The sequence below is a fragment of the Ranitomeya imitator genome, chromosome 1 (assembly GCF_032444005.1).
Source record: "Ranitomeya imitator isolate aRanImi1 chromosome 1, aRanImi1.pri, whole genome shotgun sequence".
Lineage (NCBI taxonomy): Eukaryota > Metazoa > Chordata > Amphibia > Anura > Dendrobatidae > Ranitomeya > Ranitomeya imitator.
Window position 1 is genome coordinate 225,181,486 of NC_091282.1, and position 24,588 is coordinate 225,206,073.

The following is a 24,588-nucleotide window of genomic DNA, read 5'->3' on the forward strand; positions in this document are numbered from 1 at the left end:
AGAAATAAACACTTGAAATAGATCACTCTGTTTGTAATGACTGTATATATATATATATATATATATATATATATATATATATATATATATGTCACTTTTTGTATTGAAGAACTTTTTGATGATATTCTAATGTTGTGAGATGCACCTGTATTTTGTTATTCACATGTCCATGTTTAACATGGACTGTGTGTTTGTACAAAACTTACAGAGACATGTTTGTTTCTTCCGGTATTCCGAATGAAAAGGGAAAATACAAGTCTAAGGATCCATGAAAAACAGGTACAGCACACAGATGGCAGGAGTGTACTGTCCTTGTGCCGTCAGTGTTTGATATTGCAAAGGATAGGAGAAGCTTTGTCATTTACCCATGAAAAAAAACCTGATGGCACATTGATGGAAAAACAGACATACGGATGGTACATTGATGGAAAAAAGGACACACTGATGGAAAAATGGACACATGGATGATATACTAATGGAAAAATATACACACGGATGACACATGGATGCACAAAACTGATGACACTGGTACAATTTTTTCACATCCATGGTTAAACAAGCATAGGCCTTTAGGCAGGTTTGAGTTATTAAAAAAAAAAATTGTTTTGTTTTTTTGCTGCAAATCAAAGAAAGGTCCCAAGTAAAAACTAAACAAACTAAAATCTCCCACCCTACCGAACCTGACTTATCTATGCTGCCATGGTGGAGACCTTTTAGATCTCTCACTACCTGCGTCCATCAGTGCAAGAAACCTCATTATCTACATGATGTGAGGTCATAATCCCAAATAGTACTACCCCTTGGCGTTTCCTTTAGTAGGGGGAGTATTCATGTGTAGGGAGGGCAGATCAGATCATGGCATCGCTAAGGCCACGAGCACACGGTGAGTATTTAGTATTTTACATCAGTATTTATAAGCCAAAATCAAGAGTGGGTGATAAATACAGAAGTGGTGACGTGTCTCTATTACACTTTTCCACTCCTAGTTTTGGCTTACACTGAGCTAAAACACTCAACGTGTGAACGTGGCCTAAAGAGTGTAAAGAAGTGCGGAGATCTCAACATCTATAAAGCGCCGGTAAGTGGGAATTGTGGGATAAAAGTATTTCTATCTTTGTGATTGTGATGTGCTGGACAATGTAGCATGGGCAGCTGTCATTCTGCGTATACCATATATAATGTTACATTGTGGCTGCAGGCGCACGCACAGGACTAATAATGCCGGAGTTCTCCTTTACATCTCCATAATCGCAATCAGTATCTCATGACATTGAGGATGACCTCCCATTTCTGTGCCACTTCCCCAATACATACTGGATAATGGCAAGAGGCTGAAAAGACGGCAGTCAGGCAGAATTAAAATGTCCTAACCGTCCTGTACATTTGCTGATCTTAAACCTCACAATCCTGCCTCCGTTATTGAGAAACAAGATGGACACTTTTAGTCTCCTGACGTAAAAGTTGTAGAGTGAATCATACCGCCTCGTCATGGTGCAAATCCCCCTCCACCTGCAGAGGTGCACACGGCTTCCCCCTCGCCTCCAGATTACCACATGACAGCTCGGAGGCCTGCTGCATAGTCAGCCAGTGTGTCCGAAGGAGAACATGGGAGCACAGACACATGCATGCTGCTCACATCCGCAAACTGGCCGCGGTCGGAGTCAATCATGCAATAACAATACCCGCAGGACATCACTGAGGTGCAGAGCCTGCGGCAGCAGGACGGGGAGCCACTAACCCTTCTTATACTTATTCAGACAGCCGGTGTTGCAGAAGGAACGAGCGGATGGCGACTCCCAGCAGCCCCTGCCCTTCATTCCCTCAGGAAGCTCGTGGCTGCAGCAGAAAAAGTCACGTTAACATTAAGGCGAAGAAGAAGAAGAAGGTCTAAAAAACAATGAAACAAAACGAATGTGTGAGCATGGCGTCCGCAGTCACCGAGCTGCACCGGGAGCTGCTGCAGCAGCCAGGAGATTCCTGCCACATGCTCTTATCAATGCAGCACAGCCATAGAAGTTACCGGGAACCACCAGCATGCAGCAGCGTCCAAGGCAACGTTTAACCCCCTACGTGCTGGGAGCCAATCCACACAGCTGGATGGAGAGCTCTAGACTAGAGAACGGGTCTGCTGCAAGCACCGTGCAGAAGAATATACACACAAATACTGTAAAAACATAAGGATAGATCACCCAGCAGGTTACTATGTGATAGAACACAATAATCATATAATAACGTGTCTATACGTTAGCAAGCGTAACACAGGGACACAACGCCAGCCACAATATTTTGCCCTACATTGTCTTGATGGCTTCTGCAGGTTTATTACCATCCCATTTGTCATAAGTTTTTTTTTGTTTTTGTGGTGTTTCTCTTCCATTAGAATTGTACTATAAAAAGGATCAAACTATCTCATATTACCAATATAAATACATCCCAAGTATACGCTCCCACCATGAGCTTTTGATGTTGCAGTTTTATACAGCTATTACGTACGTTAGGTTACTTGCATTTATTTTACATGCCTTTTTGGTGCTGTTTTTTTTGTCTCTTGTTGGTATGTCAGGTTTTAAATAAAGCTGCTTTGTTCTTGATACTTTCTGGTATTTGGCTTTGACAAAACTTTATTTATTTAGTCATGTGAACTTACTTTGAAAACACACACAAAAAAACGCATGTGCACTTTTTACCTGCGGATTTTCTGCATCTAATATAAGTCTATGGAGAAAATCTATACAGAAAACTCTGCATACTCGCAAGAGAAATTGAGATGTTGCAGATTTGAAACTCGCACCGCCGGTCAGTTTAGGTACAGTGGGCAGGAGGTTTCTAGAATCCCATCCACTTTATTGGAACTGAAAGTTGCTGCGTTTTTGACACAGAGAAAATACTTAGCGCCAAACACTTACCAAAAACTTATAGTGGCACACACCCGCAGGCCTCCTTCACACAACTGTATAAAATACTTACGTGAAAAACTTACTGGTGTCAGGGTTTTCCACCAGTGTGTCATTCGCGTGTCCGTGTTTACCATCAGTGTGTCCGTTTTTACAATCTGTGTCATCCGTGCGTTAGTGTTTTCCATCAGTGTACAAAAAGGAAAAAAAAGGCATGAACCGCACGTCCAAAAATCATAAGTTGATCTAAAGCCGCTAGGCAAAAATTTAAATAACAGAATATGAGGTTTTCAGTTTAACATTCTGATCAGACTGTATGAAGCCCACTGCCACATCACGGCAAACCTCGTAGTGGGTCCTACCGCCCTAACGGAGCGGAGCCGTGCGGCGACCACCGCCACAGTGGCAATGCACCAGCAGGGTGGACGGCATGTTGCCCCACAGCACCCATGCTGCGAGACTGAGCCCCCATGACTCCAGACCGCACCACTCCACCAGCACAAAGCCACAGCTACAATGGCCGCCACACAGCACTAGCGCCAAAATGAAAGGAGCACTGAAACTCACCTTCCTCCAGCTCTTCAGTGAGAGCCAAAAATGGGCTAGACCCCTTACTTTGCAGTCTCCTGCCAATTAAAATCACCTGTGCCAAATGGGAGGAGTGTTGGTCCAAGAAACAAACTAGAACATGCTTTGCACAAAAAGGAAAAAAAAAAGGCATGATCCTCCAAAAATCATACGTTGATCTAAAGCCGCTCCGTTAGGGCGGTAGGACCCACTACGAGGTTTGCCGTGACGTGGCAGTGGGCTTCATACAGTCTGATCAGAATGTTAAACTGAAAATCCCATGTTCAGTTATATAAATTTTTGCCTGGCGGCTTTACCATCAGTGTGTACATTTTTACAATCTGTGTCATCCATGTGTCAGTGCATTCCATCAGTGTGCCATCCGTGCGTCAGTGCTTTCCATCAGTGTGTCATCCATGCGTCAGTGTTTTCCATCAGTGTGTCATCCGTGCGTCAGTGTTTTCCATCAGTGTGTCATCCGTGTGTCAGTGCTTTCCATCAGTGTCATCCGTGCGTCAGTGTTTTCCATCAGTGTCATCCGTGCGTCAGTGTTTTCCATCAGTGTGTCATCCGTGCGCCAGTGTTTTCCATCAGTGTCATCCGTGCGTCAGTGTTTTCCATCAGTCTGTCATCCGTGCGTCAGTGTTTTCCATTAGTGTGCCATTCGTGTGTCAGTGCTTTCCATCAGTGTGTCATCCATGCGTCAGTGTTTTCCATCAGTGTGTCATCCGTGCGTCAGTGTTTTCCATCAGTGTGTCATCCGTGTGTCAGTGCTTTCCATCAGTGTCATCCGTGCGTCAGTGTTTTCCATCAGTGTCATCCATGCGTCAGTGTTTTCCATCAGTGTGTCATCCGTGCGCCAGTGTTTTCCATCAGTGTCATCCGTGCGTCAGTGTTTTCCATCAGTCTGTCATCCGTGCGTCAGTGTTTTCCATTAGTGTGCCATTCGTGTGTCAGTGCTTTCCATCAGTGTGTCATCCATGCGTCAGTGTTTTCCATCAGTGTGTCATCCGTGTGTCAGTGTTTTCCATCAGTGTGTCATCCGTGCGTCAGTGCTTTCCATCAGTGTGCCATCCGTGCGTCAGTGCTTTCCATCAGTGTGTCATCCGTGCATCAGTGCTTTTCATCAGTGTGTCATCCGTGCGTCAGTGCTTTCCATCAGTGTGTCCATTTTTACAATCTGTGTCATCCGTGTCAGTGCTTTCCATCAGTGTGTCATTCATGCGTCAGTGTTTTCCATCAGTGTGTCATCCGTGCGTCAGTGTTTTCCATCAGTGTGTCATCCGTGCGTCAGTGTTTTCCATCAGTATGTCATCCCTGCGTCACTGTTTTCCATCAGTGTGTCATCTGTGAGTCAGTGTTTTCCATCAGTGTGTCATCCGTGCGTCAATGTTTTCCATCATTGTGTCATCCGTGCGTCAATGTTTTCCATCAGTGTGCCATCCGTGTGTCATTGTTTTCCATCAGTGTGTCATCCGTGCGTCAGTGTTTTCCATCAGTGTGTCATCTGTGAGTCAGTGTTTTCCATCAGTGTGTCATCCGTGCGTCAATGTTTTCCATCATTGTGTCATCCGTGCGTCAATGTTTTCCATCAGTGTGCCAACCGTGCGTCATTGTTTTCCATCAGTGTGTCATCCGTGCGTCAGTGTTTTCCATCAGTGTGTCATCCGTGCGTCAGTGTTTTCCATCAGTGTGTCATCCGTGCGTCAGTGTTTTCCGCCAGTGTTTTCCATCAGTGTGTCATCCGTGCGTCAGTGTTTTCCATCAGTGTGTCATCCGTGTGTCCGTATTTACCATCAATGTGTTTCTTTGATATTACCTGTGATTATTTGTGAAAAAAATGGAAATTTGGCAAAAATTTAGAAAATTTCGTAATTTTCCATCTTTGAATTTTCATGCCCTTAAATCACAGAGATATATCACAAAATACTTAATAAGTAACATTTGCCACATGTCTACTTTACATCAGCACAATTTTGGAACCTTTTTTTTTTTAAAAGGAGTTGTAAGGGTTAAAAGTTAAAGAGAGATTTCTCATTTAAACACCACCATTTTTTTTCAGGGACCACATCACATTTGAAGTCACTTAGAGGGGTTTATATGATAGAAAATACCCAAAAGTGACAGGATTCTAAAAACTTCACCCTTCAATGTGATCAAAACCACATTCAAGAAGGTTATTAATCCTTCAGGTGCTTCACAGGAATGTTTAAAAAATTTGTTTTATTTTCCCAAGGGTAATAAGAGAAATTGGACCCCAAAAGTTGTTGTGCAATTTGTCCTGAGTACGCTGATACCCCATATGTGGGGGCAAACCACTGTTTGGGCGCATGGCAGAGCTCGGAAGGGAAGGAGCACCGTTTGACTTTTTCAACGCAAAATTGGCTGGAATTGAGATCGGGCGCCATGTTGTGTTTGGAGAGCCCCTGATGTGCCTAAACATTGAAACCCCCCACAAGTGACACCATTTTGGAAAGTCGACCCCCAAGGAACATATCTAGATGTGTGGTGAGCACGTTGAACCCCCAAGTGCTTCACAGAACTTTATAATGTAGAGCAGTGAAAATAAAAAATCATGTTTTTTCCACAAAAATGATCTTTTCGCCCCTAATTTTAAATTTTACAAGGGATAACAGGAGAAATTGGACCACAAAAGTTGTGGTGCAATTTTTCTTGAGTACGCCGATACCCCATATGTAGGGGAATACTACTTTTGAGGTACAGTGCAAAGCTCTGAAGAGGCACCATATTGGAGTTCAGATTTTGCTGGAATAGTTTGAGGGTGCCATGTCACAGTGACAGAGCCCCTGAGGTGCCAGAACAACAGAAACCCCATATATGTGAACTCATTTTACAATCTACTCTCCCCAATGATTTCATCTAGGGGTGCAGTGATCATATTGACACCACATGTGCCTCACAGATTTTTATACCACTGATTGGTGCAAACAGAATAAATTACAATTTTTACAACAAACTGAAGTTCACTTTATCCTGAGTGCCCCAATACCCTTCATGCAATCAGGAAATATTTTTTAGGCAGAGTGCAGAGCTCAAAAGGCAAGGGGCGCCAGATTTTACTGTTATGGTTTGCAGGTGCCATGACACTGGGAGAACCCATGAGGTGCCAGAACAGCAGAACCACCAATAAGTGAACACATTATACAAACTACACCTCTCAATGAATTCATCTGGGGGTGCAGTGATCATATCGACACCATGTAAGAATTTTATACCATTGGGCAATGAAGACAAAATAACTACATTTTTAATACCAACATTTTGTTTTAGCCAAAGAGTTTACATTTTCACAAAAAAAGTGGGTAAAAATGGCACCAAAATTTGTCCCACAATTTCTACTGAGCGTGGCAATACCCCATATGTGGCTGTACAGTATTACTTAGTCATACAGAGAGACACAGGAGGAACAGAGCGATATTTTCCTTTTCAAGTGAATGGGTCTGTGCACACATCAGTGTGTTTCCACGGACCATATGTGTGTGGGCAAAACACGCTGACATGTAAATTTTTTAATGTCAGCACAGGCCGCAAAACGTCCCGCACACATGCACATGCACAACACACATGGATGTCATCTGTGTGACATGCATCGGCACTGTGGAAAAAGTGTTACAGTAAGCACTGTTTACCGGCGTCGGGTGCTGAACACGGCTCTCATCAATTTTCCCTGCTCTGCCGGCGCAAGCAGGGAGAATGATGAGCAGGGGCGGATTATCAGAGGGTCAATATGGGCGGTAGCCCAGGGCCCAGTGGTCTGGGGGGGCCCTGGGCTACCGCACAGATTGACCCTCTGATGATCATCTGTGAATGCCGCTGCCGGCGGCCACCGCCGGCATTTATGTGCCCCTGCCGTAACCGGTGGGCAGAGAGAAGGGGCCCGCATCGGGCCCCTTCTCATCTGCTCACCGGGCCCCTTCCGGCGCTGCGGCGGTTTCCTATTGATGTGCGGGCACGCGCCCGCACGTCAATAGTTAACAACAGCCGCCAGCCAATTGGGGGCTGGCGGCTGATGTCGGCCGCAGGCGCACACGTCGCCGGCGTCTGACGTCATTGTCAGTCGCCGGCGAGTGTGCTCTGTTGGAGGGAGCTCGTCGCTGGAGCGAGGACAGGTGAGGAGACTTTGTTTTTTGTTTTTTTTTATAACGGTGGACACACTGAGGGCAATGCTGGAGGACACTGGGGCAGATTGCTGGAGGACACTGGGGCAGATTGCTGGAGGACACTGGGGCAGATTGCTGGAGGACACTGGGGCAGATTGCTGGAGGACACTGGGGCAGATTGCTGGAGGACACTGGGGCAATGCTGGAGGACACGGGCAATGCTGGAGGACACTGGGGCAATGCTGGAGGACACTGGGGCAGATTGCTGGAGGACACTGGGGCAGATTGCTGGAGGACACTGGGGCAGATTGCTGGAGGACACTGGGGCAGATTGCTGGATGACACGGGCAATGCTGGAGGACACTGGGGCAATGCTGGAGGACACTGGGGCAGATTGCTGGAGGACACTGGGGCAATGCTGGAGGACACGGGCAATGCTGGAGGACACTGGGGCAGATTGCTGGAGGACACTGGGGCAATGCTGGAGGACACTGGGGCAGATTGCTGGAGGACACTGGGGCAGATTGCTGGAGGACACTGGGGCAGATTGCTGGAGGACACTGGGGCAGATTGCTGGAGGACACTGGGGCAGATTGCTGGAGGACACTAGGGCAGATTGCTGGAAGACACTGGGGCAGATTGCTGGAGGACACTGGGGCAGATTGCTGGAGGACACTGGGGCAGATTGCTGGAGGACACTGGGGCAGATTGCTGGAGGACACTGGGGCAATGCTGGAGGACACTGGGGCAGATTGCTGGAGGACACTGGGGCAGATTGCTGGAGGACACTGGGGCAGATTGCTGGAGGACACTGGGGCAATGCTGGAGGACACTGGGGCAATGCTGGAGGACACTGGGGCAATGCTGGAGGACACGGGCAGATGGCTGGAGGACACTGGGGCAGATGGCTGGAGGACACTGGGGCAGATGGCTGGAGGACACTGGGGCAGATGGCTGGAGGACACTGGGGCAGATGGCTGGAGGACACTGGGGCAGATGGCTGGAGGACACTGGGGCAATGCTGGAGGACACTGGGGCAATGCTGGAGGACACGGGCAGATGGCTGGAGGACACTGGGGCAGATGGCTGGAGGACACTGGGGCAGATGGCTGGAGGACACTGGGGCAGATGGCTGGAGGACACTGGGGCAGATTGCTGGAGGACACTGGGGCAGATTGCTGGAGACACTGGGGCAATGCTGGAGGACACTGGGGCAGATTGCTGGATGACACTGGGGCAGATTGCTGGAGGACACTGGGGCAATGCTGGAGGACACTGGGGCAATGCTGGAGGACACTGGGGCAGATTGCTGGAGGACACTGGGGCAATGCTGGAGACACTGGGGGAAATGCTGGACATACTGGGGGAAATGCTGGACATACTGGGGCAGATTGCTGGACACACTGGTGGTAATATTCTGGACACACTGTCTGGGGGCAATGCTGGACGCACTGGGGCAGATTGCTGGACACACTGTCTGGGGGCAATATGCTGGACACACTGGGGGTAATATGCTGGACACACTGGGGCAGATTGCTGGACACACTGGGGCAGATTGCTGGACACACTGTCTGGGGGCAATGCTGGACACACTGGGGGCAATATGCTGGAGACACTGGGGCAGATTGCTGGACACTGGGGCAATATGCTGGACATACTGGGGCAGATTGCTGGACACAATGGGGGCAGGACTGGAGGCATGGGCAGAATGTAGACACGGGGCATGATTGGAGACACGGGGCAGAATTAAAGACATGGGGCAGGATTGGATCATGGGGCAGGATGGATACGATGGAGACATATGGGGCAGGATGTGGAGATCATATGGGGTAGAATGGATACTCATGAGGGCAGGATGCGAGAACATATGGCTGGAGCCAGGAATGAGACACACGGGGCCAGGATGTGGAATATTATTACCATAGGGGCTAATTAAGGGATATTATTACTGCAGTGATGTATTTATTTTATTTTTTGAGTATACTGTTTTAAATGGGGGTCGGTCCTGTTACTGTGCAGAGTGACACTATATCGCCTTTTTTTCTTCATGTGGTGTAATGTAGAAGTTGTGAAAAATTAAGTAATGTGTTCTGCAAGCAGAGCTCGAGATAACTGTGTTATTTCCTGCAGAAACGAGTCCTGGCTGGAAGAAATGATGGCGGTCTGTGCTGGCTGAAAGATGAAGGACTTCACCTAGAGACGTCACTGGTGAGTCAGTGTTACCTATACAGTGACACTATACACTGTATACTATATAGAGCTCCTGTGTATAATACCACCAGTGATCTCTGTATTACCTCTACACAGACACTGCATACTAAGTACAGATCTCCTGTGAATACTGGCACTTATGGTGATAGTATTGTGTTGTTGTTTTTTACTGATCAGTATTGTAGTATTCAGTCACTATGTGGTGGTAATATGTGGTCTGGAAATGGTGTTGTGGTATTTGTCCCTTGTATGTGATATTTGGTCACCAAGTGGTGGTAATATGTGGTCTTGACATGGTGCGGTGGTATTTGTTCCTTGTATGTGATATTATTCGATCACTGTGGTTGTAATTTGTGGTCTGGTCATGGTGCGGTGGTATTTGTTCCTTGTATGTGATATTATTGGTCAAAATATACCTAAATTGTATTGCAGATTCTAACAAATATTTAATAGGTTACAGTAGAGTAGGGCCCTGCCATTTTTCTGGAATAATCTGGTTCGGGTATATCATGACCCCCGTCACATGACCCCCGTCACATGACCCCCGTCACATGACCCCCGTCACATGACCGGGGGGGGGGGCCACAGTGTCTGAACAGCCCAGGGCCCTGGCTACCCTTAATCCACCCCTGATTATGAGCGTTACATTTAAATGATAAAATAGAAAGCAGGTGGCGGCTGATGAGACTATTACTCCCATCAGCCTATCCCTGCTGCTTCTAATAACAGTGACATTGGGAATTTAACAGCTGCCGCCTGTGCTATAAACAAATAAATGAAAAAAATGGCGGGTGTTCCCCTCTATTTTCTATAACCAGCCAGGCAAAACTCACAGCTGGGGTCTGGGGCAAAACAGATTACAGGACACCTGACCGTGATAGAGCTAAACAGGGAAGACTCTGAGAAATCATGCGGGACAGTGCGAAACGGGTACGTGCTGTGTGACAGGAAGAATAGTGCAGGGAAAGAGGAAGAAGGGTACTGCTTAGAACATGGTATTAATGCTGTTACAGAAATGGATGTGCTGTGTCCTGAAGTCAGTAAAGTTGTTAAATTGAAAGTTGCAATGGACTGTGTCTGTGTGAAATCGACTGAAGAGAGTTCCCTGAAGAAGAGAGGAGACTCTGAAGGAGTTGGACCTGGAGACACAGGTACACTTACTAAAAGAGCAGCAGGTATGCGGATTAGGAGTCATGGAGTGTATGTGAGGGGAGGCCAGGGTGTGATGGAGCGGAAGTCTGTGATGGAGCAGAAGTCCTCAGCCATGACTCCCCGCCTGGCCCACCCTTACATAACTATAGGATTAGTAATAGATAGGTGTCTTATAAAATAAGGTTACTATCCTATGGGAGTTGTGCTTACAATTGGCATGACTCCATGATAAGCATGGCTGGAACATCAAAAACCTCCCATCAGGTAAGAGATGTGGGTCTACGTGGCAGAAACCCTTTTGTCTCTGAGGCCATTGGAACAAGAAGTGAAAATGCATTTGAATTATCTGAAGTGAAAAAACCTAATGCCGGGTGCTGCTACCTTAGTAAATATAACAAACCTTATGAAAACCAACATCACACAACAAGATCTATAGGATAAAGCTATATCCCGTGATGTCAATAGACATAGACTGGAAATATGTCGCACAAGAACTGAGCAACAAAGAAAAAACCACGACAAAAAAACTTCCAAATACAGAAAATAATTAGCAAAACATTATTTTATTAAAGTGACCGGGTATAGATGACATAGGAGAACAAAGGGAGGGGGAAGAAGAGAGAGAACAACACCCTATCACACATGTCAGAGTTGAAACACTCACAGAAAAACATCACATTCCAGATAGGTAAATGGGTATGGACTTATTGTAAAGTGAACTGGCCATTATTGCACATAAACTCATATAGCCTAAAGAGGAAAATACAACACCCCTATATAGCGAATAGAAAGCCAAACGGCTAATATAATTACCAATAGAACCGGGGGTGTAACTGTGAGCGTCCTTCCCGACGCGCGTTTCGGCGGTGTAGCCTTTCTCAAGGGATACCAACGGGAGGGAAGTGCGGAGTATAAAAAGCCCCCCAGACCAATCAGATTCAAAGTACGCTACTCAGAGCGATTAGCCATATATGTGCGCCATATAACCTGTTAACTTCCGGTATCGTGCGATACCATGACCGCTTCCTGTGACGCGTGCGGTGCCATGGCAGCGGGACGCCGCGGCGGCGGCGTCAAGCACCGCGTGACAAGATGTCACGTGACCGTAGTCATAGTGCAGAGAGACGCCGCAAGCCGACGAGGGAGCCGGGTCCATGGCACGCATGCGTACTGCGGTAAGGAGATCGTAGGTGCCTGCAGACAAAGAGATGGTTTTGTGCAGGGAATTACCTTAAAGGGGTCACCACATTTAGGCAAGATGTAACGATAACCCAGGGCATATGTACGCCCCATCTTATCTAAGCACCCGGAATAGTATAGTTATAGATACAAAGCCAATAAATCACAAACAAGGACCATCAATCAAACGTATATAGCATATACATATAAGTATGGACACCTATATATAGACAAAGACCAATCTGTATATTAAATCCTAGGAGATATATATACAAAGCTAATTACATGAATATAATAAATCTTCCATGTGTTGTCGACAGCTTCGAAAGTCCATCAGGTGTTTAGATACGCATCATGCTTGTGATGGCCTTTAACTAACTGGCATAGAAGTGGCGTAGATACGAGACAGGATATTCTCCATAATGTATGAATCATGATGAGTAGAAAGAGACTAGAGGGGCTAAATAAAAACAATAAGTTAAAACCAACATAAAACACAAAACACATGCCCTCAATACATCAGCTGAGATTTTAAAGGAATGGTACAAAACTAATATTCTCATTTAACCCTTTCGGATGGACCGTGTCAAGTGTCCAGATCCATCTGGTTTCTTTTTGTGCAAGCCTGGAGCTAAATTTTCCACCCCGAATCCCCGGATCAATAGAGTCAATCCCCCTCACTCTAAGTGTGGAACTGTCACTGTTGTGGAACAATTTAAAATGACGTGGCAGAGTACGAAGCGTGGATGTGTCATCATGGCCGGCGGCCGCCTGTATGCCGAGTACATGCTCACGCACGCGCACCTTAAATTGCCGCGTTGTGAGCCCTATATAAATGAGATTGCATGGACACGTAGCAAAGTAAATCACATTCCGAGTGTTGCACGTAATGTGCTTTCTAATCTCGTATATCCTTGCTCCCGAAGAATTAGTAAAAGTGTCAATGCAATCGACATTAGAACAGGCGACACACCGGCCACAAGGCACACATCCACGCCTCGGACCCCTACCATCAATAAAGTTAAGTCTAGGATCCACTTGATAGTGACTTCTAACCAAACAGTCCTTGAGGTTCTTGGACCGCCGAATAACCACACTCGGAGTGTCAGGGAGAATCTTTTTGAGGATTGGATCTGTTTGTAGTATAGGCCATGCTTTTTCTAGACATTGTTTCATCCGAGAGAATTGGGCATGGTAGTTTGTAATGAACCGAATCTTATTAGAATTATTTTTTTGTTCATCACGAGTATACAAAAGGGATTGTCGTGTCGAGTATTTTGCCCTATGGTAGGCCCGTTTAATAGCCCGTCTACCATACCCTCTCTCGGAAAATCTGTTACACAGGTCTTTGGCCTTAACCTCAATGTCCGCATTATTCGAACAGATCCTTCGGAGGCGAAGGAACTGTCCGATAGGGACAGAATTAACCATATATTTAGGGTGTGAGGACGAGGCGTGCAGTAAGCTGTTGGTCGATGTCTCCTTCCTATATATGGTGGTTTGCAGCATATTGTTCCCATCCTTCCATACTGTGACATCCAAAAAATTAATAACATCTCTGCCACTTTGATAAGTGACAAAGATGTTCTTGTCGTTGGTATTAATAGTATTACTGAAAACTTGTAAAGATTCCAAGGTACCCTGCCAGATCAAAAAAATGTCGTCGATGTACCGCATCCAAATGGGGATGCGGTCCATCGACGAATGATCTGACAGGACGAGGTCCCTCTCCCACAGCCCCAGGAACAGATATGGAGGTAAATACCAGTGGAAATCAAGTTTATGGTAAAAAAAATTAAAAAAAAATATATATAAAACAACGCGTTTTGGTAGAGAATGTGAGTCTTCTTCAGGTATAGTAAGATATACACAAATATAATCACTTAAATTCAGAGTGAAAAGTGCTGAAAAATTGTATAAAGAACAAACCCGTAGGAACAATTGAAAGGAAAGCCACCGGCATCGCTGGATGCAACCGAGCCCAGTGGTCAAAGATGTAGGAAATTTACATAACACCCAAGAATCCTTTTGGATTTTTAAATTGCAATATCTAATGCCTAATGGACTTAACGCATTTAATACAACACACAAAATTTGTCAGTCTCACAATGATTATGTGTGTTGACTTTTTCAATATTCTCTTTCTTGATGTGGGTTTTTTCCCCTTTATTTGGATATCCACATTGCCAAACGTATTTTTTTTTGTCATCAAGACTTACTGATTGGTGTTCTTCATGTCAGTGATTGCATTTTCCTACATCTTCGTAAGTAATGACATTGGATCTCATTTCAGTATCACCCAATGTGTTTTTTTATCAAATACCAATGACTGTCTTTGTTCTAAGTTCTTCATCACTTCTTAAATGATTGTGTTAGCCCATATTATATTGAGTTAAAGAAGGTGCATATTCTGCACCGAAACGTATATATATATACAGTATATCTCACAGTAAGCTATATTTCCACCAGTATTTTCCTCCACGTCCTCCTAAGGTAGCAGTGCTCGATACTAGGCTGTTCCACTTCAGCCAATTCAATATGACATGATCAATAAGGAATATTTCTGAGGGATAATTCCAGGGCCTTGGATTTTTCTACTTTTAACCATAATATGGACATGTCTTGAGAGCAATTCTTAATGTAGACATCAGGACAAACTTCACTACATTTATTGCAAGCCCTATATCATAGGCTGAATGACCTAATGGAGAACATCTACCCTTGAAGATCTTTTTTCTCGTGTCTTCTATATCAGTCTAAGAATACAGAGTCTATATTAATTTAATTCTTTATTGTTAAAGTTAATTGGCAGCCAAATAAAAAAAACTTCTTAAGAAACCAAGCAAATGTTCAATTAATGAGACGGAAGTGCAGCTGGCAGTGCTTTGGTGTGGCTCTAGCTTCTTATCCCATGCCCAGAATAAACATGGTAAAGCTGAGCCAAAACTGTAGAAGTCTGAGATGACTAGAAAATGTAATGATCTACGAGTTATTTTAGGTAGTTATTCTGTAGTAATGGCAGCCTAAATGTACGATTTAGAGGGTAATATAGTAACATAGTAACATAGTTAATAAGGCCGAAAAAGACATTTGTCCATCCAGTTCAGCCTATATTCCATCATAATAAATCCCCAGATCTACGTCCTTCTACAGAACCTAATAATTGTATATAGTAACATAGTTAGTAAGGCCGAAAAAAGACATTTGAATATGGAACAGCCATGATTTCATTATCCATCCCAGTAGTTTTCCCACTGTAAGTAAAGACATATCCGCAGGTGGACACAGGGCAGGTGTTAATTTTGGGCATATGCTCACCATGACACATTATACAAGCCAGCAGGAAGCTTAACGATTTCCTCTTATATAACAATGGCAAATGCATTTAGATGCACGGGATAATAACCTAATGTGCATCTTGGGAATTATTGCAAGTGGAAATTATTCAAGTAATTTATAAAAGATCCCTGTATGTATCCGATCAATAGAGAAAATGACTTCATTTGCAGCCAGACACAATACAGTCAATCAGCAGCAGATACTATTGGATGGGTCAAAGATCAATAATAAATGCTAATGAGGAAAATTGGGAAGAGGAGTCACAGTGTCATGGACAATGTATGTTATCAACATATCAGCAAACATTTTCAGTGGTGATGCATTACTGTTTTGCAAAGATAACAGAAAATAAAGTGTAGGAGCTGATATTAGAGGTAAATATTCGTCCTACAAGAAGAGTCAATACTTCAGGCAACAGTTTATGATTCTGGGCCTACTGAGTATACGTCTGCCATAATTAAGAAGAAATGCTGTGTCGTCACGCCTATTGATCCATCCCGATTAATGGTGCCTTCCTTACAAAATGTAGTTTAACACTAGTTTGACACTGCTGAGTTTTACTCATCCTCCTACCCCTTCCACGTCCATAGGGTTTAATAAACTGTTTAAGCTGACACCTACAGTATTATGGTGGTCTGTCTTGCTTTGAACAAGAGGAGTGTGAGCCATTTTTCAGAGTAGATGATGCTATCAGGAGGGGGGGGGGGAGAGGAACAAGTGGCCCATATGCAGAGAAAGTATCATATTTTGCTAACAATAAAAAAAATGAAAAAATGACAACAGCACCATGGCCTTTGAAAAATGAGAATAGCTCATTGTTGAGCCAAAATGTCACACTATGTGGTGGTGATAAATCTACACTTTTCATTTTTTAGAAGATGCATCGGGCTTGAATGATACCAGATGAAGGGGTTGTGCAGTCACACTTATGGGATTATATTTCAATCAATAAGATATTTTGCATAAGTTGTTATACTCACTTGTACTATTGATTTATGATAACTTTGTTGAAACAACTGTGACCTTTTAACTCCTTCTGCAGATGTACGGCACAAGTTGGGAGCGGGGGTATGGAGCGGACTCACAGGCTTCATCGTTATTTTTCATTACTATTGTGTAGTTACTGTATGTTGGGTGACCCGACATGCAATGTCGGCAGATATTGGAGATAACATGTATCTTCAATAATTTGCTAAGATGACAAATTCTCATTTTAAGTGAAAAACTGTACAAGATCATTTCGACACTGCGATATGAGAGCTGCGGGATGAATGTCTGCTCCTAACAGATTTCCTTCAAAACACTTTGCTACATTTAACTTTTCTTCAGCATATAATGTATTCCGAGGTTACTCACCGCACATCAAGAGGGATGGCAATGAATACCAATAGCAGAAATGTCCTTTCATCACAAAGAACGATAAGATGATTTGCATTCTATGAAATCGAAATGGATGATACTTGGTTGAATAAGACATTTATTCATAAAGGGATTGTGAATATTTTAGATGATCCACATAGCAAATGTGATGCCGGTGGACTAATATTGTTCAATGAATTGCAATACACATCGTATTCTATCGGGAGCCAATTGTTCTGAGGCTCTAATGTTTATTGGCCTAAACAATGAAAGCGTCAGTGCTCCAGCCATGCTATGGACAAGAGTTGTGCTACTTTTGCCAAAAAAAAAAAAGAAAAGAAAAAGCTGTTATTTTTTTTATTTTCTTATATTTCTAGGTATAATATGTAGGATGCAAACATGGTTATGACAGATGGGTTCAGACAATTTGGTCAAAATATGCACTAAGAACCTCACAGTTATAAAATGGTAAACAATAAATATGCATAACATGTCATTTAGAATTATTAAAAGACTCTGATCCTATTCATTCAGTCGAGTCCGGATGCTCTGTAGGCCTCCCTGTTTTCCATGGCTTCTTTCTATTGCTTTGCGTTAATTCCAGTGCCATTCATGGTAGTAGCCAGCCAGTGGGCCTTTGATCTCCTGTTTCCCAATCTGATTAGCATCTCCTTTTCTATTGAATTTACCCTCATCACATGTCCAAAACAGGACAGCTTCTGTCTGGTGATCTTGCCTTCCAGGAACAACTCTGGTTTGTATGATCAAGAATATCATTGCTGGTGATCCAAGATGTCCATGGAGTTGGAACAAGTCTTCTCCAGCATCAAAAGTTCAAAGGCATCAATTTTTCTTCTGTCTGCTTTCGGGAGTGTCCACAACTCACAGGCATATTATAAAGTATTCCATGTCTGTATTTTTCTTGGCGCTTGTAGATTGTTGCTGGATTTTTATGTTGTTTTCCATTGCATTTCATGTGCTTATTTGAACTGGTTTGTAAAGGTTTATTGGTTAACTTTGTCTTTCGTATTCTACATTTCGGGGTAATGACTGCCTCTATCTTCCATTTGCATTCCCTCCACTGTCCAAGGCTAGTTTTCGTTATTTTAAAATAATGCTGAAATTATTTTGAAAATCTAGGTATCAAAGAGAGAGTTAAGTCTACTGTTATACAGGCACAATGTGTAAGGACGCTTCTTAGTCTGGTCGCCTTGTTGTGGCTGGTGGGCTCACACAATTTCAGTGCAATTGTACACAAAATGTGCGCGATGAACCTCAAAGTTACAAGCATAATACAGTGATATTACAACTTAAAATATTACACATATATTTAAGTGTTTGGGCAAAGCACTATCTTGGTGTTTGTACTGTGTACATCGCAAAGCAGTTGAGTGACCTACGGGACAGAAAATACCAGCTTATGGTGACTGCTCTACCAGCCAGTGATAAAGTGACAAATGTTGGAAAGTCATATAAAAATTCAAAACACCACAAAACAATTAAAACAAATATATTTTGATTTAACTACTGTATAATTTACTGATTATTAATTATTTTTAAAGTTTCAACTTTTTAGAATTTAAGACTTTGTGGGAAAGTTTATAAATTACTGCTTAAAAAAACAACAACCCGAACATCTAATATTGTTTGCTGTAAGCATCACCATGAATTTTATTGTACCTTTTTATCTTCACTAGGTCAATTAGAATTACCATACAACCTTCTGCTCCCCCAAGTTGGCATAGTTAAAATGGTAGTATATGCATAAAATTATTTTCACTCAGCATTTAACAAAAGACGTTTAGACCCTATAACCTCATCTGCCATTGTGTATGGCACTAGTAAATGACACGCTTTATAAAATTGAAAGTTTTGCAATATATTTTCAATAAAGATTTAGGCAAGTTTGACAACGCAGGTTGTCATGATGTCATAAAAAGCGAGTAGATAAATGGTATCATAAGCAATCGATACAGACAGTGTATGAAACAAGCTGAGAGTCTAGGCAAAAGCCAAGGAAAATGAAAAAGTTTCAGATGAATAATGCTTGTTCAATTTCATTCACTTCTTGAGCAACTTTACAAAATCGCTTTCTTTGAAAAGATGATATTGCCCATAATTGAAAGCATATCCAGCACAACTACAATCGAGTTTGTGATATACTTTGAAGCTTTTTATGCCTGAAATATCAGCCTTCATCAGAAACGTTTTAGCTATTTATAACAACTGTTCCGCTGAAGAAAGAAAAGTGCAATTAGTGCTAGAAAACTTTCTACGACGACGACTCTTCATCAGCTATTCTAGACCATTGTGAGTGATATAACATCTGGCATCACATAGAATTAATACCCAGGCTATTAGGACTGTCCTCAAATAGTGACTGTCCTGGCAATTACTTGTTGAGTATTATTAGAGAAGCCCTCCCATCTCTATTTTTTAATTAAATATATATATGCATGTAATATACTCACCTCCTGCTGCTCTCTCCGGTGCTCAGCGCCGCTCTTCTCCTCTTCTCAGTGACGTCACTGCACTTCACACTCTCCGGGCCACTCTATGCGTGAGACAGAAGTCTCTTTTACAATAAAAGTCTATTGGGCCTCGTTCTGATGCTCTAATGGCTTACATTGTAAAAGCCACTTCTGGTTCACACAGAGCACAGTGTGACCAAGACAGTCTGCAGATGGGTGACGTCACTGAGAAGAGGAGAAGAGCGGCGCTGAACACCGGAGAGAGCAGAAGTAGGGGAGTACAGCACCTGGTAAAAATTATGGAATCACCGGCCTTGGAGGATGTTCATTCAGTTGTTTAATTTTGTAGAAAAAAAGCAAATCACAGACATGGCACAAAACTAAAGTCATTTCAAACGGCAACTTTCTGGCTTTAAGAAGCACTAAAAGAAATCAGGAACAAAAAATGTGGTAGTCAGTAATGGTTACTTTTTTAACCAAGCATAGGGGAAAAATTATGGAATCACTCAATTATGAGGGAAAAATAATGGAATCACTCAATTATGAGGGAATCACCATGTAAATTTTCATAACCAAAACTAACACCTGCATCAAATTAGATCTGCTCGTTAGTCTGCATCTAAAAAGGAGTGATCACACCTTGGATGATATGGGGCTGCATGTCAGGTAAAGGCACTGGGGAGATGGCTGTCATTACATCTTCAATAAATGCACAAGTCTTTGTTGATATTTTGGACACTTTTCTTATCCCATCAATTGAAAGGATGTTTTAGTGCCAGGGGTTGTATATTAATCACTAACACTAAATTACATGCACATATAGACACATATAATAAAACAAAATATAGATGGGAGTGCTTATTTAATGACCTTCTCCTGTGATTATTCAACTAATTACATGAAGGTAAGAGGTCAACGTGTATCCCATTTGTATCTTTACACAGCTGTCACATAACTACACAGTCAATTTTAGGCTTCTTCTAGATATTTGCTATTTTTCCACATGCAGTGATGGTTCCTATTAATTATTTTCTTGTCTCTTGATTTCATACAAGGAAATCATGGAACAACCATGCATCATTCATACTGGGCAGTGAAATACTCAGATTCCCTGACCCCTTTCACGATCAGTGGGGTTTTCCCTTTTAAAGCTTTTATCCAAAGACTGCAACTGTAATTCATTCGTCATGAATATTGCAGACGTCCTCATCTTTCTCCTGCCTTACACTTATTGAATTTTGCACTCCAGTGAAAAAGTATTTTGAGACATATTAATATAACAAGATCCATAAAATGATTAAGGAAAATAAGTCTAGTATAACATACCGGCTACTCCAGAGAGAACGACATTTTCAGTTTCAGGTGCAGGATATTACATATTACAAGTAATAAAAAAAAGCGAAACTCAAATGCATTTAAAGAGATTTTTCCATGAATAAAAGTTGATTGTAATCAATAGATTTTGGAATAATAATCATTTCCAGTCATAAAGGTTTGCAGATGCGGCTACAATCACCACACAGCACACAGTGAGCGGTGACTGTAAGCATAAGCGGGCACATTGACTGACAGCCGTGTCTGCATCGTATCAGTGCAAAAAAAAACATGTGTGATCCTCGGTGGCCATACCTTACAAATGACAGGACTGAAAGGATCTGTTGCTAATGTCACATTGCCAGGACACCTTTTACAGGTCTTTTCACTCAAGTCCTACAAGTATCAAAAGAAAACCAAATCCAACAAATGAGTAAAAAAATATTTGACTTTGTATCTTCTTCTTTATTTACAAAATTACAATGTCACATGTTTGAGTTCCAAAAATATGTGAACCTTTGATTTCAGAATTTGGTGTGATCCTTGTGCAGTAATAACTGCATCTTAATGATTCTAGTAATTGTTGATTAGTCCTGCCCATCAGTTTGGAGAAATTTTAGTCCATTCCTCACTTCAAAATAGGGACAATCGGAATTAATTAAAATGTAATTTGTTCATGGGACAACCCCTTTTACTAATTTTAATGTTCATGAAACAACTGCTTATCTGAGAGAGGCCTTTAGTTACTTAAAAGTTACCTTGGGTTACTTTGTGACCTTGAAAACTATTATATGTCTTGCTCTTGGAGTGATGTTGGTGGGTTGTCCACTCCTGGTGAGTATAATAATGGTGTTCAATTTCCCCCATTTGTACATAATCTGTTTGACTGTGGATTAGTGGAGTCCAAATCTCATTTGTTCATGCGATGATACACTTCCTCAAGCACATGGAGGGAAGATCAGATTTTGATTGATCACAGATCGCCCACTCCCACTTGATTGTCATTCCAATGATTTAAAACACTAGTTAATTTCAGACAACTACGGAAATTCTAGGGGTTCACTTACTTTTGACACACACAGGCATGTATTTTTGGATCATTTTTCTCATTTAAAAAGGACAAAGTCTAAATTTTTTTTACTCATTTGTTTATTTTGATACTCTTTATCTCCTTTTATGACTTGTGTGAAAATGTAATGCAGTATTAGGTCAAATTTATTAAAAAAAAAAAAAGGAAAACTTTCATCACTCCTATATGCAGACCAGGGTGGAGTCGGAGTCGTGGAGTCAGAGCCCATTTTGGTGAAGTCGGTGTCATGGAAATTGAGGAGTCGGAGGTTTGGATTACTGATTCCACAGCCCTGGTAGGGCTGTGGAATCGGAGTTGCGGAGTCGGAGTTGGAGCCCTTTTTTGTGGAGTCGGTGTCATGGAAATTGAGTAGTCGGAGTCGAAGGTTTGGCAGATCGCATTACATACTGTTTGTTTGCAGCAATAAAGTCATCTAAATCCCTGTGAACACCAGTGTGTGACCTGCCTCCATGACACATAATTTGATCTACTAAAATCTGTAACCTTGGACCAGCTGTAACGCACATGTAAACCACTAATGAGCCCATATAAAGAGCCCAGGCACTCATGAATGATAAAGTAAGGATAAGTATTCTACATCAAACGCTTTATGTCTACACGAGCTTATGTCATAGGAATCATAATGTGGCTAGGGAACGTATAACAGCCATTCATCAGCTTCTAATAGACCAGTCACTAATACCCAGTTGCTATAGCAGTAAATTTAATAAGTGATAAGCAGAGATCTTGCATCTATGGATTAAAGGAAGTAACTCTACAAGGAGAGCATTTTGACGAATATATGCATCCAAATTGGAGGTAAACAAACCTTTACTAATAATTATATTATTATAACAATATTTATGGTATATATAATTCATGGCTGTTTATTTTGGCAGATAAGTGAAGATGTCGTGAGTCGGAGATAATTGATGGCATCTCTAACACCTAGATATAGAGGGTTTCAGCAGCAGGACATTGCAGTATGCTCCGACACCCCATTCTGTGAAATCTACACCCCATAGATAACACTATACTATCAGTTATAAATGCAGGCTTTCAATAAATCTCATTCTTGGTGTCTGACCTTGGCAAGCGATGAAGGGAGGAAGCGCTTTCTGGGAAGGCATGAGGCAGAGGTGACCGATGAAGTTCAGGCACATCGTTCTACAGGAGAAAGTCTCTATACAGCTTGTTTCTTATCATCCCTTTCCTGCTGACCAGGAACTGCTTACTCAACAGAGCAGACCGGTACTAGAGCAATTTACCTGTCATCCGGCCATCAAAACACAAATCCTTGTACACAGCCTAATGCCAGTCCACCAGTCAGTATGCCTGCTTATACGACAAGTCCCATACACATAAAAACAACACCTGGAATAAGAAATGACCAGTCCCAAACACATAAAAACAACACCTGGAGTAAGAAATGACCAGTCCCATACACATAAAAACAACACCTGGAATAAGAAATGACCAGTCCCATACACATAAAAACAACACCTGGAATAAGAAATGACCAGTCCATACACATAAAAACAACACCTGAAATAAGAAATGACCAGTCCCATACACATACAAACAACACCTGGAATAAGAATTGACCAGTCCCATACACATAAAAACAACACCTGGAATAAGAAATGACCAGTCCATACACATAAAAACAACACCTGAAATAAGAAATGACCAGTCCCATACACATAAAAACAACACCTGGAATAAGAATTGACCAGTCCATACACATAAAAACAACACCTGGAGTAAGAAATGACCAGTCCCATACACATAAAAACAACACCTGGAATAAGAAATGACCAGTCCCATACACATAAAAACAACACCTGGAATAAGAAATGACCAGTCCCATACACATAAAAACAACACATGGAATAAGAAATGACCAGTCCATACACATAAAAACAACACCTGAAATAAGAAATGACCAGTCCCATACACATAAAAACAACACCTGGAATAAGAATTGACCAGTCCATACACATAAAAACAGCACCTGGAATAAGAAATGACCAGTCCATACACATAAAAACAACACCTGGAATAAGAAATGACCAGTCCATACACATAAAAACAACACCTGGAATAAGAAATGACCAGTCCCATACACATAAAAACAACACCTGGAATAAGAAATGACCAGTCCCATACACAAAAACAACACCTGGAATAATAAATGACCAGTCCCATACACATAGAAACAACACCTGGAGTAAGAAATGACCAGTCCCATACCCATAAAAACAACACCTGGAGTAAGAAATGACCAGTCCCATACCCATAAAAACAACACCTGGAGTAAGAAATGACCAGTCCCATACACATAAAAACAACACCTGGAATAAGAAATGACCAGTCCCATACACATAAAAACAACACATGGAATAAGAAATGACCAGTCCATACACATAAAAACAACACCTGAAATAAGAAATGACCAGTGGCATACACATAAAAACAACACCTGGAATAAGAAATGACCAGTCCCATACACATAGAAACAACACCTGGAATAAGAAATGACCAGTCCCATACCCATAAAAACAACACATGGAATAAGAAATGACCAGTCCACACACATAAAAACAACACCTGGAATAAGAAATGACCAGTCCATACACATAAAAACAACACCTAGAATAATAAATGACCAGTCCCATACACATAGAAACAACACCTGGAGTAAGAAATGACCAGTCCCATACCCATAAAAACAACACCTGGAATAAGAAATGACCAGTCCATACACATAAAAACAACACCTGGAATAAGAAATAACCAGTCCACACACATAAAAACAACACCTGGAATAAGAAATGACCAGTCCATACACATAAAAACAACACCTAGAATAATAAATGACCAGTCCCATACACATAGAAACAACACCTGGA

At 42.3% G+C, this 24,588-nt stretch overlaps 1 protein-coding gene across 2 annotated transcripts in view; it reads right to left on the bottom strand.

Moving 5' to 3' along the window:
* OSBP2 (oxysterol binding protein 2) overlaps window positions 1–24,588 on the bottom strand; it is a 387,724-nt gene that overhangs the window by 259,968 nt on the left and 103,168 nt on the right. The window lies entirely within an intron of this gene.